At 39.9% G+C, this 11,553-nt stretch overlaps 1 long non-coding RNA gene across 1 annotated transcript; it reads right to left on the bottom strand.

Annotated features, from left to right (window-relative positions):
- Positions 1-2,807: 2,807 nt before the first annotated feature.
- Positions 2,808-5,413, bottom strand: LOC121072880. Its single transcript, XR_005821423.1, has 3 exons — positions 5,308-5,413; positions 3,595-3,709; positions 2,808-3,114 (listed from the first exon to the last, which is right to left on the bottom strand). It is a non-coding gene; the product is annotated as an uncharacterized LOC121072880 (long non-coding RNA).
- Positions 5,414-11,553: the final 6,140 nt, after the last annotated feature.

The raw sequence follows: 11,553 nt of genomic DNA, 5'->3' as shown, positions 1-11,553 counted from the left end.
GATTTTGTGGCTTGACAACATATCGTGGCTCTCCTATAGACCAAAAAAAAAAAAAAGAAAAAATAAAGAAGGTGAACATTAGCAATAGGGCAAGCTCAAAGATCTGGGCTATGTTTCTCAGACAAGACTTTGATGAGAATAAATCAACTATCATACACAGATTTCACTGGATTATTAGAAGGGAGAAATTAGAGGGAAAATAAACCGAAAGCTAAACTTTATTTATGTGAACTATTTTGTTTTGAGCTTAAATTTTGAAATCATACCAATCTTTACTAAACTGAAAGAGATCCCCAAAGATTTGGGGAGGACTAAATAGAAGTTTCCTTACCAAAATAACTCTGCTTGTGATTTCACTGTTTGTCACACTTTTAAGATTTTTTTTTTTCAAATCAGAACAAATAACTCATGAATGTGTACCAAGAAATCCTGCCTTTTGCATGGCTGTAGCTTATACCCGTTCCCAGCGGAGAAGGTTATTAAATTAAAACATTCCTTCTAGAAGCAACTGATAACTTCACACTGATGATGTAGGTCAAAGACATCTTCAGTAAATTATAAGCCCCACCACAGGAGGAAGGAGTACACTTGGGACATGAAGATCATGTGGATTCCATACTGGAGACCAGAATACCTGTTTTTACTTCTAGCTGCCGCATAATTCAAGTTGGGATATTTTCAGCCAAGTATCAATGGGTCAGTGATAAAGGTTAGGATGGATTTATCACCTGACAGCAACACGGAGAGGAATGGAGTAGGATGTGGTTTAAATCTTGGGTGCTCAACCACGGGGCAAAGCCTGGGCCCTATGCGGGGCTCAGATGACCAGAACATCCCATGCTGGCCTGTGAACACCTCTGAGCTGGATTGCAGGCTTTGTGGGAGGCTTGGGTTTCAGCAGTGTGTCCATGTCATAATTAATAAGCAATTTCTGTTTGAATGGTGTGTTTTGTCTTCATTTGAGCACGTTCTCTGCAAAGACAAAGATCAAGACAAACCTACTCAGAACACAACGTAGATAAAAGGGAATCATAAAAAGAGACAGACAGAGGAAAAGAAAGAACAAGGCAAAAGAGAAGACAAAGAACAGGGAGACACCAAAGAGGACACAGAACAAAGATACGTAAAACGAAAAGACAAAGAAAAGAAAAGACAAAGAACAAAGATGGAGCACCAGAAAATATGCAAGAGAGGCACAAAAGGAAAGAAGGGGAAAAACAGCAACTGAGAACAAAGGGCAGAGAACAGAGCAAAAGCAGAAACACACAGGAAGGGAGAAAAATGGGAGAGAATTCAGCCAAGACGAAGCGTGAAAAACAGCCAAAAGAACAAGAGAAAACAAACACAGTGAAGAGAGAAAACAACTAATCATCTTCTGATTTGCATTAAAAAATAAGCTGTGGGAGCACAAGCTCGACAACAGAAACATTGTCAAGTTGAATGTCAAGATTTCTCACATCCTCTAAATCCAGTCAGACTGAGGGTACTTTGGAAGCCCGTGGGTTGGGTGATGCTGGTGTGCTGGCTGTGTGAGAACGGGACCGGAGAGGGGAAGGATTAGTGCCTAGCACTGAAGAGATGGCAGAAACTGGTGTTGTGGAGGGATGACCTGGTTACAGAACAAAGTAGGAGGGAGGCACCTGCAGCTAAGGGATGCTCAAAGAACAGCAAAAATCCCTTCGTAAGCCTCCAAGATCCACCATGATGAAACAAGCTGGCAAAGGCATTCTTATCCCCTCTATGGCTTCTTGACAAGAAAAGAATGGCAGAAACCAGAATGCACAAATGTACCCACAATTTTAAAATATTTCAGTAGCTTCGTCTGTCACGGAAAAGGCATGAAAAAAGAAAAAAAATCAACCTTATGGTAGCAGTCAGTGCATACCCAGCCATGATAGAAATAACAAGAGTTATAATTACAGGTTTTGAGCTGACCAAGGCTGCCTGTATGAGACCTAGAGGTAATATCTAGAGAAACCACACAGGTTACAGTCTTGCTGGAAAAAGTGAACAAATAATTCCTTCACAAATCTTGACAATGGAAAAAAGAAAAAAAAATAGAAAAAAAAAAAGAAAAAAACAGCAATCTAGGAAGTACTGTGTTTCCTGGAGAAAATCAGTGAACACTTGGGAGTTTTGTGCACATTGTTAAAAATACATTGGGGATGGAGGATGCTGAGGTCTCCTTGGTGCTGGGCACAACAGGGCAACCCCAGAACAATGGAGGCAACCCGGGGTAAGGTTATATTGCAATATGAGGTTTGAATTCCTGCTTACCCTTTCTTGCCTTATTCCTCATCCAGGCCTTTGGTTTTACTTCGCCTCCTCACTTCCCAGATGACCGACCATGTTTCAAGGCAGAGGCTGTGGGCTGGGTTGGAAGTGTCACTGTCCAGATCTGAGACAAAGAACTCAGATTTTGTAAAAGACCCTTTGCAAAAACTCAGAAGACACAAGGTCCAATTTAGTTGCATAAGCCTAGATTTCCTAAGCACTTGTGTATTTGTTCCTACAGGTGTTTAAAAGCAATAGGTAAATTAATGTAACAATAAAATATTGATTTCTTTCAAATTTTCTGTAGACCAGTGGAAGGTCTGGCAATTGTATCTGTCATAGAAATGTAGAACCATACAACAAAAACCTCTTGAACCACAACAGATTTCCAAAATCTAACTTTTTAAAATATTGATATTATTTTTCTTATTGAATCACAGCTTTTTCTTCCTTTTTTTTTTTTTTGCTAAGTCAGCTATCACAAAAGCCTCAAATAGCACTGATTTCATACACTTGTCCTTTGTACACTGTTTTCTTCTAATTTAATCTATTCATGTTTATATCATATTTAATGTCACTAATACATATAAGCCGTAATACTTGATATTCTACATTAAACATTCAGTTGGCTGGCACTACAGGAAAACTGGTGTGCAGTGGGTTAAACCTGCTTCCCATGCTGCTCGTTGGTTATATTTTATTTACCAGTATTTCTATAATGTGCTATTTTTTTTTTTCCTTTTGAGATTTCCTCATTTCTTTCAGAACACTTTCACCTTATTTCCGGGCTGCTTCTCCCCAAGGGGCAAAGTGGAGGTTCAGAAACTTCATATGAACTTCCTGAAAAAGAAACAGATCACCTATTAAAAAATAAAATAAAAAAATGGAATGTGCTGTGAATATAGCTTAATACGTCCCAAAGAAAGAGCTGGCTCTAATCACAACATAAAATTTAAAATTCATTGTTGTACACAGTTTATTGATTTAATAATGTATTTATTATTTATGATTTCTATGGCAGATGGAATTGTATTTCCATTATTTGATTCAGGTTAATCAGGAGATAATGTTGTTCTTTTATACTTTCACCTAAAGACGCTTCTGGTGCTCGAGAAGCAGATTGTTTTCCATACCTGCAAATCAAATCCCTTTCTGTCATGCAATTATTGGTATTTTCCTACAAAATGATAATCTGTTTAAAATCTAAGGTTAATATTTGAACTGAAATAATTGCCCACATATGAATTGCATCTAAGATAGGAAGGCTTCAGGAGGGGCTCTGGCCTCTCAGATGCTTTCACTGCTTTTAAGCACTCGTACCTGGCCTTTGGGATGTGCTGCTCCTCCCAGGACCCGAACCTGCACTGGTAACGCTGCTGCTCTTCACTAGCTCTGCTCGTCCTGACTGGAGTTTTCCGTCATTCAAGGCCAACACCTCAGGAAGAAAAAGCATTTGCCAGAGATATTGTAGGCAAGACACTTCTGCAGAAACTCACCTTCTAGCCATGTTCTGATTTGTTTACCTTCAAATCAGTTTTGACACAGTTTATCTTATGTATCATGAACTTCACAAATATTTATTATTCCTTTATCCCAAGATCTAACTTCTGCTGCTGAATCATTAGTTTCCCTGAAGACCAGTAAATGCTACTAGTGACAGAATGCACAAGGCAAAGCTAAGAGAAATCAGAGCAATGAGATTTTTGTGCCAACTGATTTTACCCTACCTTAGATGGATTTCCAATCTTGCTGAGATAGGATGTGGGATTTTACAAGATCTGGTTTGAAATTTATATTGCATCTTTTTCCAAAAGGGCACTCCACCTTCAGAGTGGCCACTGCCAAGGCATGGGCTCGGGGTGCCCAGAAGCATCACCATGCCCAGGAGCTGCTGTTGGGTGTGCAAAGTGCATCTACCAACCTGCATGGATAGGGCTGAGCTGCCTCCTCGCCCTGACGAACACACAGAGTATTAAGCAGCTCTCACACCCTGCTCTGGTTAAAGGAGCTCTTCACTTGCTTGAACATCTGTGAAAGTACAAAAAAAAAAAAAAAAAAAAAAAAGTGCATTTTCAACTCAGGCTGCCTTATGGGTGAGCATGTACTGCATGCAGGACTGTTGGCAACTTTCTCATCACCATATTTTCTGCTCATGCAGCTCACTACTAGAGCCCGCTGGCAGGGTGGCTGGCTGTGGGATAGGAGACTCAAACTTTCAAAGCTAAGCTTTAGAATAATAGAAAAATAAAATACCAGGATTTAATAGTGATAAAGAAGCTGGAGTAAATGAAAAAGATCAGTTTGCCAAAGTCTGTGAATGTTTCCACAGACAGATGTGAGGACAGAGAAAGCCCCCAGACTCTCCAGGAAGACAAATAGTTTCATCAGCACATTTTAAGTCCGTTTTCACTCCCTATTTTCTGATATTTACAGAGGCAGGATCAAAGATGGACTTAACTCTCCTCCAAAATGTCATTGGACTCCATCTCTTTTAGGAGATGTGAGGATGCCAGCTCTACCCTTACCACAGTCCTGCAACCAGAACTTCCCCATCTCTTCCCAGATAGGAGACAACACTGCTTCTACAGCACTGCTTGTCTGCAGCTACCATAGAAGTCAGTGAAGCCAGGGAAGAATCCTGCACTGCTGATGATATTCAAGGAAGAAACACCTGCATATGTACCTGCATCACAAATTTGTGCTTTGTTTCATTTTATTTTTCCCTGACAAAAATGAACCTCATGAGGAAATCTGCCCTTCTGTCTCTGCAAATTTAGGAAGGGATTGGAGAATGGACTGAGATGCAGAGGTGTAATTTCAGTGCTACTACAGCTCCGTTGAGTCCCTTCTCAAGAATTTGGCCCTCCACAACATCAGGCTCAGGCACGTTCCCACAGCACAGCTGTAAAAGCATCGCTCATTGTAAAGGTCCAGTTGTGCTGCAGGACAAACATACGGCTCTTGCCAGCCCGTCCTCTCTTCACTGCTACACACTCTCTGAATTTTATAGTTTGAAAATGAGGGGCATCTTACCCAATTAGGTACTCCACAGCCTAATCAGCTTCTTTCTCTACCAGGAAAATATTATGTGTTTCGACCCAGCTGTTCCCTTGTGTTGTTGTGTTGTCAGTCATATTCTGCTGGAGAGAAAAGCAATGGTGAGCCGAGGACATTCCTGCACATCTGTTAGCTGAAAGACAGCAACAGTAAAGGATTTTAGAGCAATTTCCAGAAACAATAAGAATTAGTTGCTCATCTGATACTAACAATGTGCACCTTTTCCTCTTCTTTAGCATGTCTGTCAAATAATGTAATTATTAAGGACCAACAATGTGGCTTTTTATGGGAACCAGTACCGACTACGCTGGAGTATTGCATTTTTAATTATTATGATGTTAAATTGCTTTAATTGCTGACACTCTCCTGATTCACAGAGCATTTTTATAACATTTATTAAAAAAAGGCCAAAGTTTATTTTACAATCTGCAATAAAGCAGAACACAAAAACCAGCAATTGGCTCAATGATCCCAGCACATTAGTTTTATACACAGACTGCATATTATTCTTGCTCTATAAGTGATGTGAAAAGCAAAATTGAAGTCCTGTACAAAATTTGATCATCTTACTTAATAACAACAGATGCTCAAAGTGGTGGCATTTTGAAAAGAGCTCTGTATGCTACTGGTTATTAAATGGCAGGACATTTGGCATCGTCTAGCATTATACCATTTGAAAACCATAGAGTCACATAAATAGCCGATGAGAGCTAGAAAAAAATTAGCTCCTGTCTGCATAACAAAACTCACTTCATTTAAAACATTTAAAATGGTTAGGCTGCCTTTCAAAAGAAAAGTCTGTAAAACTTATTGGAGGGAGAGCTTCCCTTTTATCTGGAAAACACAGGAAAGCAAATATGTTGGGGGGAAGAGAAGAAATGGTTCAACAGCATGACTGATCAGCCTTAACTGAGAATGCTAATGGCTTCTGCTGCTTTGTGTCAAAAGCTCAGTACAATTTGGAAAAGGCTCTGGCACAGAATTTCCTTCTTGATTTTAAAATGAAAATATTGGCAATATGTAGCCAAATTAACATAAATGCAGGACGTATCAACAACACATGGGTATCATTTTAATAGTGCAATTCCTATTCAATAAAGAGGAATCAATAAAGAGAGTGCCTTACTTTCTTCCCGGTATAAATTACACTCACAGAGCATCCACTGCCTACATAGTTACCCCACTGCTATTTGGTTAGATTCATACATACTATAAAGAGTTCTAATCAGGTTGATACACACATACAGTGTAGCTTTCTCATTTTTATTTGAGCTTAACAGCCACTATGTTGTGCATTTATCAAAGCAGAAAACACCAGCATCTATTTGCCCAATGTGTTTTATCTACATCAACTCATTCCACACACTGTTCCAAGGAAAATGAGGAGGGCTGCAAAGAAATACCTGCATCAAGCATTGCCACCATTTGGAGAAAAAAAAGAAAAAGAAAAAAAAAAGAAAAAAAAGTAATAAAAATAATAAACAATCAAATAAAGAAGAGTTTCTCTGAGAACTGAAGCAAAGATTTGCTGGGCTATACGGGATGTGTATGGGTACCTTGCACATGCTTTTTATGTCTACTTAATAAAATCTTGAAGATCAGGTTATTATGGAAGTGCTTATACATCCTTAAGTATGGCGTTGCAAATGGTGCTGCTATAATTAAGAGTGCATTGTTGTTTGTTTTATGCTAATCTTCCTTCAGTGTGACAGACTGTCACCTGCATGGGGGGTAACTTTCAGCACTATATTAGCCCATATGGCACAAGCTAAATTGTATCTAAGCTATGGGCTAATTATGGATGAGTTAATAAAACCAAGCAATGTCAGTCTGGCCACTTCTTCTGGTCCTCTGCCGACCCCCCAAGTGAGTTATTGCCTGCACTGTTCTCTTAAACTATTTCCATTTTTGTTCTCGACAGTTGCTTCCAAGCTTTATGTTCAAGACTCTTTAATCCTTTTCCTTTCTCAATCCCACACATGATCAGATCAAAACAATCTCTCTACATTTTTTTCCATGTGATAACTTTCCCCTGTTAATCAAGGGGTGGAGCAACCTACCAAATGATAAAAGCCCCGTGTTAAGTTTCCTGGAAGCTTACTTGCACAGCTGTGATATAACAAATATATTTTTGTGTTTTCAGGAAGTAAAATATATGGATCATCTTCCCTAAGTATTGGGTGAAAGACATGAAAACTTATTCCATTAAACGAACATCCAGGTAACATAAAACCATAGGAGTGGACAAAGATGGTAAAGGGACTTCTCACATGTTTTAAGGTGAAGCACATGCTTAAGTGCTTTTTTGGACAAAGGCCCAGCTTCTTTCCCTTCTTCAAAAAGAGGGGAGGGAAGACGAGGGTACCTTTCAAGTGTTAATGTTTCCACATCACTCTCCCTGCTCTGCTTTGTCCCCACTTTTGCCTTTCAGTTGTCAGCCTCTGGCAGCTCCTCAGCATGCTTTGCTTCTCCGGCGTGCATGGGGCTGTGCAATGATCTCCAGTGCAGCACAGTGCTGTGGGACAGAAGATCAGACTTTGGCCCCACGAGAAAGAGAGAGAAACTGCAGAAAAATCTCCTCAGTGATTGAGGAGGGGGAAAAAGGGTAAAGTGAATTGGACTTAGTAATAGGAGAAGAATATGGAAAAAAGGAAAAGTAAGTGAAAAGGCCCATCATTTCTTCACCTCCACTTGTGCAACAGAGAGCATCTCAGGAGCACGCAGAGATCAAGCCCACCTGTGAAAGGTGGAATTACTGAACAACTACTCAAGCTTTAATTAAACCAAATTCAAATACGGAATTCTCTTTTTCAACAAAAACATCATTCCAGGGTTGATGTTCATTAAACCTGGCAATCGAGTGCTTCCCCAGATGTATCGGTGTACAGACACCTCGCAGCAGAAGTCACGTTCAGGACATGAAACATGTCCAGGTACCTGCTGGCTTGTTGCACTGTCCATCCTCAACCCAAGAGAGCAAACCTTAGGACTGACTTGGTGTGGTTCTGCTCAGCCAATGTCAAGGCATCCTCTGCTGGTTTATGGGGCTTTCAGGATTTTGTTTTCTGCACTCAGTTCAGGTGAGTTAGCAATGGAGTAAAACAACAATAAGGTCAAGCATAAACCTCCAGAGAAAAGAAAACAGAACATTCTCTTGCCTTGTTGGAACTTCATTTCAGTCTTGTCTCCTCATCTCAAATAGAAAACATGTGGAATGCACATCTTGGACTTCATTTTCTTCACAGCATTTGTGGAAAATGAAAAGGAGAGAAACTGAGAAGTGCTGAATTCGGATGTGGTAGCAGATGCTCAACATTTTGTGCTTTGGCCCCAGCATTCTCCAGAGGGATCTTAATATCTCCCTGTGAGCAAAGGTCTGAATTATGTCAGTACACTAAAGACATTTAATAAAAACCTGCATTAAAAAAAAAAAAAAAAAAGCAGGCATAACTTCTAGGAGTCAGCAACATCCTTCCAGTCTGAGCAGTCTCATTTTCTCATTTTTAGATAATGTTGTGCAGCTCCAAAAGGAAATACCACAAGGTTGCTGTGCTTCAGAGCTATTACTTCCACATTACAACTTCATACCGTTGTCAATACAAGTATGCGAGAAATAAGTAGATTTCTTGTTCTTTATTTCCTGTAAGGAGTTATGCCATGTTTCACACAATGCCTTGTTAAATAAAAAATCATTGGGCAAACTGCTTTTAAAACCATCAGATGTAATGAAATGTTTTATCTGGAACTGGAATTGCTTTTCCAATTCCAAGTTCTACTCTCTCTTTGGCTTTTTCTTCTTTCCCTTCTTATTTTCTTCCCTCACTTTATAGACAGTCTGCTAAGCTACTCAGACCCACAGTACTGAAAACTCTCTTTTCACTCAGTGAGTCACCCCTGGAAATGTGTTATTGCCTTAAAAATCAGGTTCAGACCTAATCACCACTTGGCCAGTACAAGGAGACAAAAGCAATATCATTGTTATTCATGTTACCTAGTCCTTTCCCCAAGAAAAATTCTTCCCTAGACTATTCCCTCACATGAGTGAACCCATTGGCTTGAAACTGAGATCAGATTTTCCCCCTAAAAGATGAATTTAATTAAGTGAAATTCAATTTTAATTCAAATTAATTCTGAGAAATGTTATGGTCCACGTTACCCAGCTCAGCTTAAATGGTTACAACTGCCCTTTCTGGCCTGATGGATCTCAGTGAGTTTAAGATTCTGTTAAATTCATAGAACCATAGAATCATAGAACAGTTTGGGTTGGAAGAGATATTATAGATCATCTAATTCCAGCCCCCCTGCCATGGGTAGAAACACCTCCCACTCAAGCAGGTTGCTCAAAGCCCCATCCAGCCTGGGCTTGAAAACTTCCAGGCAGGGGTATCCACAGCTTCTGTGGGAAATTTACTTTACAGATTGATTATGTCATAGTGGTAAAGCTTAATTCAGCCTTCAAAACTGAGCGGGTGTATTTTTGCTTGTGTTCTTTATAACACCAATGAGATTTTATATGATTACTGTTGTAAAAACACTGATACAGGAATTACCAGATTGTGTCTCCATTTTAAATATATGCTTCTAAAGAGCTTCTGGAGAAGGTTGCTTAGGTCATTAACACTGTCACATGTGTTCATTCTCTTGTTGGGTGATTCTGATCACTTGATAGCAGAATGTCACCTAAATAGTTCTTTCCAGCAATACCGGGGACTTCAGCAAGCTAAGAAAGGCAGTCAGCAGCATCCTCAGTAACTGGAAAACTCTACTTCTGCTATGCGAAACAAAACTTTATTCAGTAGGAGAATGCATGAGAGCAAACGTTCTGCTGAAGACATCAGTGGTTTTGTGGCTGAATCGAATAGGTTCCTGCACAAGCTTTTACTGCAGCAAACGCTTTGTGAATGACCAGCTAAGCTCTGTGACCTATCAAGTTTTCTAATGCAAAAATAATGTAGTACTACTTCCCTTTCAGTCTTTGTTCTTATGAATTACACCTCAGGTTGCTTTCTCCTTGGTAGTTATTCCTCTTCTGTATCACCTTATGTTTGAAGAGATCTAAAGATTAGACCACTTAACAGCATACTGTGTTCACTATACAAATTATTGATTGCCCGTTTTTAGACCATTTCTCTTACAGTCTCCTGTAGTGAATCGAGAATGGAATAAGGCTGATAATATGTGCCCTTTCCTCAAGTTCAACCACCAAAACACTTGGGTTACAATCTCACAGGATGTTTCTATCATTATCTCACTCCCCCTAACCAGTAACGCTCAGGGTTTTAGAAGCAGAATAGCACTCATTGACGGTCTGAGACACTAATTATTTTTTCTATTATATCTGCATATATGAATACTATCGTAGAATCTGGATTGTACACTTTCCATATTTGTTTCCATATTTATTTTATCAGAAAATAAAGTCTGAGCCTAGCTGCACAGATAGGATGCGTTTATGAACTTACCCAACCTCAGACTTTTATTTCCAGAAGACTCATCAATACACTAAAATGAAGCTTACACTGCAAAACCCCTCTCTTTCAGGTGTCTTGTAAGAACAGAGGGAAAAAGCCCAATACACTGTGGTCTGAGAAAATGAGGATTTAATTCTTATTTGTGTGAAAGACCTTCGATACAGCCTTCAGTACAGAAACCATTGCAGTGGAAGCAGACACTGTTCTACATCTTGGGAAGACCATGTGTTATCCCATGAACAAGCTAATGAGGCCACTTTCTCCAAATGCAAAAGGTGGAAACTTTCCGGCACGTGACCAAAGGTCTCCAGGGAGCCCAAACCACCAGCAGCTCTCTTCTGCACTTCTCACTCTCAAGTAGCCTCGCTGGGCACTGTGCATCTGCCAGACCATCCCCTCCATCCTCACTGGGGCCCATGAGGCTCACATTTCCAAGTCCTGTGGAGAGCAAAAGGGATGGTTGGTTGTGCTTTACCATTTCTCCCCTTACCACCTGGGCAGTGGGGAGCACGGAGCAGGAGGTGCTACACCCTTCACCAATATGAAGAAACCTTTGGTGAGGCAAGGGACACACCGAGCAGGCTAACCACAGATAATGTGGATTTAGAGAAGAGATGGCATGACGTTAAGCTGGATTGTGTATAGTATTCTGTTTCCCAGCAGTATGAAGAATCTATTTACATAAGAGAAAGGTCCTCATTTATAGTGGAAAATTCAATCATTTGATATTCAGCAGCTGGATACTGTAAAA

The sequence above is a fragment of the Cygnus olor genome, chromosome 7 (assembly GCF_009769625.2).
Source record: "Cygnus olor isolate bCygOlo1 chromosome 7, bCygOlo1.pri.v2, whole genome shotgun sequence".
Taxonomy (NCBI): Eukaryota; Metazoa; Chordata; class Aves; order Anseriformes; family Anatidae; genus Cygnus; species Cygnus olor.
Note: the sequence above shows the minus strand (reverse complement) of the source record. Positions and strands in the feature narration are given on the sequence as shown.